The sequence below is a fragment of the Staurois parvus genome, unplaced genomic scaffold (genome assembly GCF_062004578.1).
Source record: "Staurois parvus isolate SC_StPar_1 unplaced genomic scaffold, SC_StPar_1.0 ptg000652l, whole genome shotgun sequence".
Lineage (NCBI taxonomy): Eukaryota > Metazoa > Chordata > Amphibia > Anura > Ranidae > Staurois > Staurois parvus.
Window position 1 is genome coordinate 4,418,203 of NW_028318448.1, and position 12,109 is coordinate 4,430,311.

Genomic DNA, 12,109 nt, shown 5'->3' on the forward strand with positions numbered 1-12,109 from the left:
ATACCTCGTCCCTAGTGCAGCCAGTATGTTTATTAAAGGATTGGTATGTGCAGTGTCCCTGAGTAGGTGGTACAGAACATCCATCTACATTAACGTGCTTATCCTTTTTTACAAGGACAGATCGTTGGAGTTCTGTGCTTGCTGGTCATAGAGTGTGATTTTTAATGTGTCCAATATGTGTGTGACATCTCTTTCAAGCAGTAAAACTGTATTACAAGTATGCCTGTTATTACCAGATTAGGTCCAAAATAGCCAATTACCAACTGACAAAAAGTTAGTTTTTTTTCTGAGTTAGATCTCGTTCAACATCTACTACAACTGTGCTAAACCAAAAGTGCTTCATTGTTCAAAAAGTGTTACAATAATACAAGTGTCCTTGGGTGTTGGGTCCCTCCCTAAAGGAGGTGTCAGTGGGGGTCTGAGGTGGAGTTAGTTTTAAGGATCACTATGCAGACAGTTTGGTCTCTTCTCAATGTGAAAGGAAAGGCTTTAGGACTAGCTCTGTGGTGACAGGTGCAGTCAGGTGGCTGTGTGTGTGGGGTAGTGTGAGAGACTACTATCATTCTACACTTTGCCTGAGCCTAGGAGCTGTCCCTCTCTCTCCCTCGTTCTCTTTGTAACAAGATCACAGCTTCAGACCACTTTTGACCTAAAAGGGTAAGCCGAGAAAATCTACTATTACTTTATTCAGAGTATTCTAGAAGTTATTTCATTTTTTTTTCTTTGGGAAATTAATTTGTGCTTGTGTTAATAACTTGCTGAAATAGGTGTAAAATTAGCAGCAGACTGTAACATCCGTCAGAAGAATTTGTATGAAAAGCTAGGTTGAAAGCATAATTGTGTTCTCTAATTTCATGCTGCTATGTCTATTATTCAGGCTCTCTGTTATGTCAAGCCATTTCTACAGAATATGCATATTAGTTCCACCATAATAATAGAAATCTTAGGGGGTAATAAAAAGAAAAATATTCATTGGATTTGTCAAAATGTACTTACAATATTATTAGTGTTTATTGGTGTTAGTTGTCTTTGAAACACAACTCATATCAATGCCTAGGGCCGAGAACAATGTTTCATGGGGTTATTCATTTTATGAGCATCTAAATGACACATTACACTTATTTTCTTTGATGCCTGAGTTATTAAGCAACTGAACAGTTATTAGAAACTTAGAAAGTTATATAGCAACTGAGACTCATTAAAAGTTGAGACAATCCAGCCTCCTGCAGGAAACCATATTTTTAATACTCAAAAGACTAAAAAAGTGTTAGTGATTGCTCTCAAAATGAAAAGCGTTTAATGTGTTTAATAATGACAAGCCATTCGACAATTCTTCAACCCAACATGTTACTAAATTACCTCTATTGTAATTAATAACTACAGCAATTAAATGTAAGCAATTAATAAAGAGAGGCGTCAGATCAGACTCCTGCTGTATTTCAGAACACCAGGGAATTCAAAAGAATTTGTCCCAGTGGATTGGCATTGACATGGATCCTATCTTTGGATGTACTCTATCTGAGCACTCTAAACTGCTATTTCTGGAATTGACGCTGATCCCTGGTAACAGATGTAGCTAGTGGAATGTGAACCGGGGAGGGCAGAAGCAGGATTTTGGAGGTTGGGCAGTATAGCACTGAGCAGCTGATCCTCACTTTTGACACGACACTGATAGTCCAAGCACAAATGGGTCTTGTTTTTATAGACAGGCCTATAAATAAGACTTCACCTGAGTTACAGACGTTATCTAGACTGACTGTAGATAAAAGCATCTTTTCTTATATAGGATATAATATATATATATATATATATATATATATATATATATATATATATATAATGTAGTATATGTAGTATGCAAAGGGAAAGAGGTGCAGTGATGTCCTGTAAGCAATCAGGGTTCATATTTTAGCTGTTTATTGATATGTGACAAATGAACAATGACTTCTGTTTGCAGATTTTCTTTAAGACTGCAGATATTTATGATAAGATGGACCATTCTTGCTTTCTCTAAGGCCTTGTATACTGGATGTTTTTAACGCTGCTGTTAGGGGCTGTTGGCCCCTGCATGTCAGCTTAGGGGTTGATTTCCTGAAACTGGAGAGTGCAAAACCTGGTGCAGCTGTGCATGGTAGCCAATCGGCTTTCAATTTCAGCTTGTTCAATTAAAGGATAAGTTCACCTTTGTAACGTTACATGTTCCACTCATTTTTAGGGTGGAACATGTAATATGTTCCCATAGCTGCAGATAGATAGCTTTTCCGTACTATTTTACTTTAGATTGTACGCCCCTTGAGGGTTAGGGACTGATGTGAATGTACAATATATATATGTAAAGCGCTGCGTAAATTGACGGCACTATATAAGTACTTGAAATAAATAAAAATTTGTCAGATTTAAAAACAGTGTGGCTGTGCGGGGCTCCGCCAACATGGCCGCATCACTCATTCACAGAGTTCTGTGAATGAGTGCCTACAAGTCCCAACTGCCTTAGCGGTTGTGGGCTTGTGTAGTTTTCAATGAACTACCATGGCACTGTGGAGCACTGTGGTAGTGCATTGAAGCTTCCTGTCGGTATATCTGCTTGACCGTCCATCCTGTACGGCAAGCAGATATTCTGACAGGTCTGCAGGAGACTTGCATGACATCAGCAATCTGCTGATCACTGGTGCAATGCTTTACAGGCTCCTTTGGACAAAAATAATAAATGCACATTTTTTTACCTGCAAACAAATGTGCATTTATTATGTTTGTCCAAAAGGTGAACTTATCCTTTAAGTTTTGACATAAAAAAAAACTGGAAGCTGATTGGTTTTTATGCAGAACTGCACCAGATTTTGCACTCTCTAGTTTTAGTAAATCAACCCCTGTGTGTCCATTGACACACAGGCATTTACAGGTTGAAAAAAAACACTGCCAGTGCTTCCAGGCAGGAAAAATGCTTGATGTGTATAAAAACATCTAAATACGTCTAAACCCGTGTTAACACACGTGCATCAAGTGATTGGGCATTAATTAATTTCAGTGGCCAGAATAAATTATAATTCTGGTATATGAAATGAATTACCAACCAAGTGCTTGAGGTGCCTAAACATGCTGAAACATTTACAAGTGGCAAGTATTTATTTTGTCAAAACGCTGCTCCAAGGAGGGAAGGCATTTAGGAGAGCTAGGCAAACTCCCTGTGTGCATGAGGCCTAAACAATAGTGCAGAATATTGTAGCTACTATTTAAAAAAATTTCTTTTTTTCTTTACTTTGTTTTAAACATGCTGGGAAAAGTTGCAATTCTTTATCGCAGTGGCCGCGCATACCATCGTATATTACGTTTACTTTTACAGTAAAATGAAAGCAGTAGTAAACTCTTGCAAAAATGGGAAAAAAAACCTTCTCCCTGCCAGTTAATGTCATAATGTGCTAGTATGCATTGCATACTAGCTCATTGTGAAAGACTTAGCTTAAAACAAATCCTTCCAGTGGCTCCCTGTCACTGCTGACAGGGCTCCCATCTTCACCTGGTCTTCCTTCTAGGTTTGCGGGCTCCGGCCCTTTGAATGGCCACGCAGCTATATCGTCACTCCCATGCATACACACGGGAGTTGCAGCCGCTGCAGAGAGCTCTAAAGGAACGGCATGAGTATGTAATCCTTTCAGAGCACATGTGCCAGTGACATCATCGGCTGCAGAAACAGTGAATGTCTCCTAAACGGTGGAGATATGCCTTGTACCTACAAGTAAGCTTTATCATAAGCATATCTGTAGATATGTGTCAGAACGGTGTTTAATGCTGCTTTACCGGAATTTTGATGGACAATTAAAACATTTCTGTGTTATTTTAGAGGCTGCTATGGTAAACAACTGAATAAATGATGGCCTTTAGTCACAAAGGCTTAATCTTACATTACTGAGATTGTATATTATTATAGGATATTATGTGAGATGATATATTATATTTAGGGTCGTATTTTAGTTTTGTATCTTTCAAGACCTACCCCCCTTGTAACCAAAAATGTATGGCTATATACTTAATAAAATATTAATAGATAAACTCTGCATGTGAATCTCCTACTAATTTTCTTTCTGACTGCTAATGCAGATCTTTTAATAAATAAATTAAAAAAAACCCATTAACACCCCCCATCTAAAATCACTAATCTAGACCTGAGAAAAAAATAATAGATTCTTATTGCAAACTCCAACTTCTGATATTTTTGCCTAAGCACAAGGTAGCCTCGCTGTTTAGGATCTTAAAAAGTCAGGGGATTTTAAATCTCACAAAAATGTACTTCTGCGCTGCACATTCTCATGAGATTTGGGAAATCTGCTTTTCCCAGGATCCAATGGAGATGCAGCCAGGGCCTAAGTGAAAAGACTGCCATAAGTATCTTTTAACTTTCTTAGGTATATGTTACTGATTTTAGATGTGAATGGAGGGGGGGGGTGTAATAGATAGGGGTCAGGAGTTTTTAATGAAATCTGCTCTAAATAAAAGAGATGTGAAAAACATTAACCCTGGGCATTCTTGGTGCCCCATAAAATAATGACCCCTTAGGATGCAGCCTATATTGTCTTTCCACACACCTGGGCCTGAATCTGACTACCTTGGTCCCAGAGCCCTCTGCCTTACCCATGTTGTTTTTTTTTTTATTTTAGGAATGTGTTGGTTTTAGGCAGAAAACTAGTATGACTTTGCCATTTGCACAGATTTGCATTTGCATGCGTTCATGCAAGTGCAAGTGTATGATACACATACATTATATTTCTTCATTGGGGTCTGGAGCAGATGACTCTGTGCCCCTATACACATACACATGTTTCCCCCATGTATTTCTGCAACAACATATTAATCTTAGGCCTGGTTCACACCTATGCATTTTCTAGTGCCTTTTGCATTGCAGAAATACACTACAGTCCATTTAAAGTGTTACTAAACTCAGGACCCTGCATTCACTATATCTGGTCTCTCACAGTACACAGAACATGGGAATTAAATTATTATAGTAACAGGGGCGGACTGACAACTCATGGGGCCCCCGGGCAATAGGGGATCATGTGGCCCCTGTGTCCTTGCCCAAACTCAAAAAAGCCTATGAAAAAGGTACCAGAGGCATCTCATGAGGCCCCCTACTGACCCCGGGCCCTCGGGCAGTGCCAGAGTTTCCAAATGGTCAGTCCGCCCCTGTATAGTAAATATAAACCGCTAAATACCTTTTCTCATCAGCAGTTAGAGCAGTCTTGTAACTTCTATCAGTGTTCAGCAGAGCACTGGTTAAAGCTTGATCACATGCAAGAAAAAAAAAAACCTCTCTAGCAATATACACTAAACTGAGCATGTGCAGAGTGTCTCCACATGATATGTCTTATCAGGAGACAAGAGGGGGACACTGGAAAACCTGAGAGATCAGAGAAGTCAGGATCAAACAGCATTTTTACACAATACAGAGGATTAACCCCTTAGGTTCCATAGTGAGTAGAACAAGTATGCGTCACTGCATATACAGACTGATTTAGGAGGGTTTAGTAGCTCCTTAACATGGTTTACTATGGAACATGTTCACATCTATGCTTTCAGCTGCTGTATTTTTGGTAAGGTTCAGGGACTTTTTTTACCGCAGCAGATTGCAACTTGAATAGGTGTGAACCCGGCCTTATACTCATTGGAATAGCTCTTCCCTGCAAGACGAACACAAAATCTCCCAGCAAATTCTGATGATGTCTGGGTTTATATCAACAGTACTTTCTATAAAGCCACAATAACAAAAAGTAGCACAGGCCACAGTGCAGCATTTTTGTTCTTCCCATATTTATTTTCTGGGGCAAAAATCCATTGTTAAATTATTTAGAAATATTTTCACATTAGGGCAATGATTGCTTTAAAAAGCACCATAAATTAATATTTCCTGTATTTTCTCATAAGCATCTTTATTTTTATGTTACTTGAAGGAAGAAATTTGAGTTATGTCTTCTTTTTACAGTTGTGGCCAAAATTATTCAACCCCCAATGCTGTAAAGGGGTTTAGGGACTATAGTGTACATTTGGAATTGTATTCAGAATCAAATCCTACAAGGACGTTGTAACTACCCAAATGCAACTAAAATGACATCAATTGTTTATGTAATACAGTAGTAAATGGTTCTTATGTGGTTTCTTCATTGCCACAATTATTCAACCCCTTAAAGACTACCACTCTGAAGAACAGAGGTTCATACAGGTGCTTTCCATCAGGTATTGAAAACACCTGTGGATGTCACCGAGCAGCAATCAAGCATAATAAGCACCAATTAGGCAGCTTTAAAATGACTGTGATACTCAGCTCCTTCTAGACATTTACTGGTGTGGTTACAAACATGGTGAAGGCAAGAGAATGGTCCAGGAAGACAAGAGAAGAGGTGATTTCTCTTCACAGGAAGGGCAATGGCTATAAGAAGATTGCAAAGATGTTAAACATACCAAGAGACACCTTAGGAAGCATCATTCGCAAATTCAAGGCAAAGGGCACTGTTGAAACGCTACCTGGTCGTGGCAGAAAGAAGATGCTGACTTCGACTGCTGTGCGCTACCTGAAGCGTAGAGTGGAGAGAAGTCCCCGTGTGACTGCTGAGGAACTGAGAAAAGATTTGTCAGATGTGGGTACAGAAGTTTCAGCCCAGACAATAAGACGCACACTGCGTAATGAAGGCCTCCGTGCCAGAACTCCCAGGCGTACCCCCTTGCTGTCTCCAAAGAATAAGAAGAGTCGACTGCAGTATGCCAAAAGCCATGTGGACAAACCACAAAAGTTGTGGGATAGTGTTCTGTGGACTGATGAAACAAAATTAGAACTGTTTGGGCCCATGGATCAACGCTATGTTTGGAGGAGGAAGAACAAGGCCTATGATGAAAAGAACACCTTGCCTACTGTGAAGCATGGTGGAGGGTCAATCATGCTTTGGGGCTGTTTTGCTTCTGCAGGTACAGGGAAGCTTCAGCGTGTGCAAGGTACCATGAATTCTCTTCAGTACCAGGAGATATTGGATGGAAACGTGATGCAGTCCGTCACACACCTGAGGCTTGGGAGACGTTGGACCTTTCAACAGGACAATGATCCCAAGCATACCTCCAAGTCCACTAGAGCATGGTTGCAGAGGAAAGGCTGGAACATTTTGGAGTGGCCATCGCAGTCACCAGACTTAAATCCGATTGAGAACCTCTGGTGGGACTTAAAGAAAGCAGTTGCAGTGCGCAAGCCTAAGAATGTGACTGAACTGGAGGCCTTTGCCCATGAAGAATGGGCGAAGATACCCGTAGATCGCTGCAAGACACTTGTGTCAAGCTATGCTTCACGTTTAAAAGCTGTTATAACTGTAAAAGGATGCTGTACTAAGTACTAAGATTGAATGTCACTTGGGGGTTGAATAAAACTGATAATGCTGTGAGCACAGAAAAGACATTTGTGGTTATTTCATTATAACTGTTATGTTATATTTGTCTGACCTACAAGTGCCTCTTTAATGTAAATGTAAGCAAGATGACTGAATGATCAAAAGCAATGTCAAACTGGCCAAAACACTCAATTTCAGTGGGGGTTGAATAATTTTGGCCACAACTGTATTTGTCAGTCTCCCTACATTGTGTTAGTGTTAACTTAGTATTACTTTACAAGCAGTATGCTGAAGTTTTGAGTCATACAGTTCTGCCAGTTGGGACTGAAGGTATTTGGAGAATGTTTAAAGTCAATTTTGACAGCCCGTCACTCAATGCCTGGTGTGTGACTGTGTTCAGTAATGAAAATTGGTGGCCTGGTTTTTTTATAGCAGTTTTAGACAATAATAATGGTCATATAACTTCACATTCTTTTCAGGCGTTTAGATTACACACATACACTATAATAATTGCATGTATAGGTAGGTGGGGTTGAGAAATTAGATTTTTTTATACCATCCTTTTAAAATCTTTTCGGATAACAATCCAACCTGGAAAATCGTGTGTTGCTGTTACTCTGGCTGATTCTGAGCAAATTAGATCTAAGGTGGCCTTTTCAGCGGGTAATTAGCCCTTGCATGAATACCAGACTGTGGCCAATTGCACAATATTTTTTTTTTTTTTACATTATCAAAAGAATGGTAGCTTTCATTCACAAATTAACATTGGTTAAGATCACACATGATTGTATACTGGAATTTTATCAGTTTGAGTTTGTATCTATTGCTTAAGTATTTCTTAAAAGCAATATTGAAGGAATATATCCTTCACTGTTTCAGCCACTCTTGAATGTGCGAACATCCCAAATAAACATACTTACAACACAAAGCACCAGATTTAGAGGTACACATACACAAATATTGTATTCTGTTAATATTCAAGATAGTTTTATGGGTGAACATGTTGACAACTTCTCAAACTTGTATTATCGTAGATACTTCATTTATCCTCTTGAAGAAGTGGACTCACAGTTCATAAAACGTGTTGGGGTGTTATCATCTGTCCATCTGTGACATTCTGGATCAATGCCAATTATGTTATACAAGGACAAAAATTGATGTATGTGTTATTTATACTGTGATGGACAGAGAATGAGGGGTTCTTTCTGTATAGACACTGGGAATAAGCCATTACACAGTCAGCCTTTTACATGTTTTATTAAATATTTGTAAAAAATCATCTTGAATTTTAACATTAATAAGTTTTCAGTGTATGTGCACCCTCAAAGTCCAAAATGGGGCTTCCATTTGTTGGTATATATATATATCTTAAAACATATACAAGTCAGTGCTTGTGTAAATCACAATCAATTGGGATCAGCATAAGAGTTAAGCAGCTAAATGTTTTTTTTAAAGGACTGTTCAAAAATAGTAACTTACATTTTTCTCAGGTCAGGTTCTCTTTTAGGCAAAGTGAAAGCAATAATGTGCAATGTGCAGTGACCTATAACAAAACGATTTCGGCAAATCATTGAAAGGTTATGCTCTTTGCAGTGACTTAAAAAAACTAAAGGGACATGTCGAAAAAGAGTACAGTATGCACTGAAAACCATTACAAAATGTTAAATACTCAACCCTAATGACTTTGTATGGGGCAACAGGTCAGGTTTTTACTAATTTTGTAGCCTCTTAATCTAGATGATCTAGAGAATGAAGGCAAATCGAATCACCTTAACCACTTGCCCTCCAGAGGATTTACCCCCCTTCCTGACCAGGCCATTTTTTACAATATGGTGCTGCATTACTTTGACAATTGCGCGGTCATGCAACACTGCACCCAAATGAAATATATGTTCTTTTTTCCCACAAATGGAGCTTTCTTTTGTTTTTTTATTTTTTGTGCTATAAACTAAAAAAGACCAACAATTTTGAGAAAAAAACAATAATTTTGACTTTTTGCTAAAAAATTTAATTAATCAAATGCTGTCATAAATTTAGGCCAACATGCATTCTGCTATGTCTTTGCTGAAAAAATCCCAATACGTGTAAATTAATTGGTTTACATGAAAGTTATAGCATCTACAAATGGCGGTATATAAACTGGAATTTTGGGGTTTTTTATATACTAGTACTGGCGGCGATCAGTGACTTATAATGGGACTGCAGTGGACATTTTGACACGGGGGGGGGGCTGACTAACTGTCACTGACATCCCCAGTGACCCTAATGCAGTGATCAGTGCTAATAAGAAGCACTGACACTGTACTAATGGCACTGGGTAGGAAGGGGTTAACATGTGGGGCAAACAAAGGGTTAACTGTGTACTGTTTTACTATGTGCTGTGTTAGTGATTCACTGTGTCAGCACATTGCTTTGTATTGCTCTGGTATGCAGAGCAATACAAAGCAGTGTGCAGGAGCTGACATGGAAGAGATCTGTGTTGTTTACATACAGCTCTCTCCCCCATCAATGATACTCGGCAAACACCAGAACCCGTTGATCGACAGCTGAGGCCGCCTACCCGGAAATGCAAAATCACATATATATACATGATTTTGTGGAGCCCTGCCGCCCTGTAGCAGTATTTCTGCTGTAAAGAGGCGGGAAAGCGGGTAAAGTGACACTAAACAATATCTATATTTTCCAAAAATAATCCATACATATCCACTACCTAAATTGGTATTAACCCCCAAAACAAATGTAATATATTACCCATTCTTAGATGTGGTGGCTGCATTAGGTTTCTTTTTTAGGCTTCTTTTCTTTTATTTCACCTAGTGATACAGTGATACCAGTGATACAATTCCAGTCTTAGGGTGTCTGCATTCTGGATAAAGTAGTAAGGGATCAGCACTGTCCGTCGAGGGGAGGATAGTGTTAGACTAGCAGATTTAGATGGACTTGACTAACAAATTGAAGCTGAACTCCAGCTAACACCTTTTAGTCCTTATGCACACTGGACGTTTAACAGTTACAGCAAACAGTAATTGGAATAAATATTTTACTTAAATAAAAGCTGTGTATTGTAAGTACCCCTGTCAGTGGTAAATGGTTTGTCTCAACCCTCTAACTACTACTTTGTCTGGACAGTTTGTTCTGTTAAAGTAGAAAAATAACAGGCTAACAGGCTAGAGCACCAGGTGAAATTAAAGGGAATAAGACTAAAAAAGAAAACTAATGCAGCCACCACATCTAAAAGTTGCAGTTTAATATATTTTTTGTTTTTGATTGTAATACCACTTTATTGGCCCTGTAATTTGTTTTGTTTTAAATAGTTTCTTACTTTGTTTTTCTGACTCCTCGTCATGTCCCCTGTGAGCTCCCAAGCCTCTCATTTTCCCCCTCACCTCTATCTATTCAGAACAAGAAGTGCATGTTAATTGTGGTCATGTGTGCTGCTACGTGCACACTACAAATCCCGTAATCCATAGTTCCCAGTCCATCTCGGGAGTGAGCAAGAGAGTGTGGCTAGGTTCTTACATATAGTGGGACCATGGAGAACAAACATAGCCACCCTTTAACAGGACATCAGATCACAGCACCAGAAAAAAAAGGGACTACAAGATTTGGAGACGGCTGAGAGCAACAGAAGGTGCTTTTTTTAGTTAAAGTAATTTTAAATATTTTTTTAAATAACAAACATGTTATACTTTCCTGCATTGTGCAATGGTTTTGCACAAAGCAGATTCAATCCTCTTTTTCTCTGGTCCCCTGCCAGCCCCCCTGGATCCTCCCCTCTGCTTAGTGCCCCCATAGCAAGCAGCCATTGACACACAGCATGGCTCATCCCCACTCACTCCTCACAGGCTGTAATTGACATCAGTGGGAGCCAGTGGCTTCCGCTGCTGTCTCTGTGCCAATGAAGAGGGAGAGAGCTGCTTCTCTCATGCACAGTTCTGGATCAAGATTGGGCTTAGGTAAGCATAAGCGGGAGCTGGAGGGGAGCTGAGCATTGAAGGTTTTTCACTTTAATGCAGAGAATGCATAAAGGTAATAAAAAACTTCAGCCTTTACACTTTAAGAAAATATACCTGAACAGATTTTTTTTTGTACACCAGAGTCTACTATTACTTTAAATACCTAATTTTTTTGTTATTTAATAGACTGTAAAAACGGCATCTTATATACTGTAGAATATTACATAATATAACTAAATAGAAACAAGTAATTGAAGTTATGCGCCTGCACATTCATTCACAGGTCTATTCTCTTCTCTTTTATAATCAAGCTGCTGAATGGCTTTCAGTGTTTACCTTACCCATTACCCATGGGATACTAAGGGATCAGCACAAGGCACAAAATTAATTAAAAAATATACACCAAGCTCTGCAATAAACGTTTGAACCTGATAGGAGTTAAAACATCAGTTTAAAACATCATTTTAATGCATTCTTTCTACTTTGGCAACGACAACTAGTTTGTACATAGTGCCATCTACAGAGATACAAATTGTTCTCTCTATAGCCGTTCTACAGCAAAGAAAATGTCCAGCCATGTACTTATGATTTCAGGGAGCCTGCAGTCCTATTACAGCCTTACAAAATGCACTTACAAATGTTTTTATTTTTTCATTGCACACAGTATTCTTATCAGCATAAACCATTTTATATATTGGGAGGAAGGGTTAGATTTAATCTCTGGCTGCTCCTGTATATTCTGACCTCACTACACAGCTATGGGTTATGGATTTCTTGTGCATTGCCCGCTGT

General features: G+C 38.9%; 1 protein-coding gene across 1 annotated transcript in view; it reads left to right on the forward strand.

Annotated features, from left to right (window-relative positions):
• Positions 1-452: 452 nt before the first annotated feature.
• Positions 453-12,109, forward strand: part of KLHL31 (kelch like family member 31) — a 36,012-nt gene continuing 24,355 nt past the window's right edge. The window contains exon 1 of the mRNA XM_089694157.1: positions 453-657. The gene's annotated coding sequence lies outside the window, so the exon portion shown is untranslated. The remainder of the gene's footprint in view (positions 658-12,109) is intronic.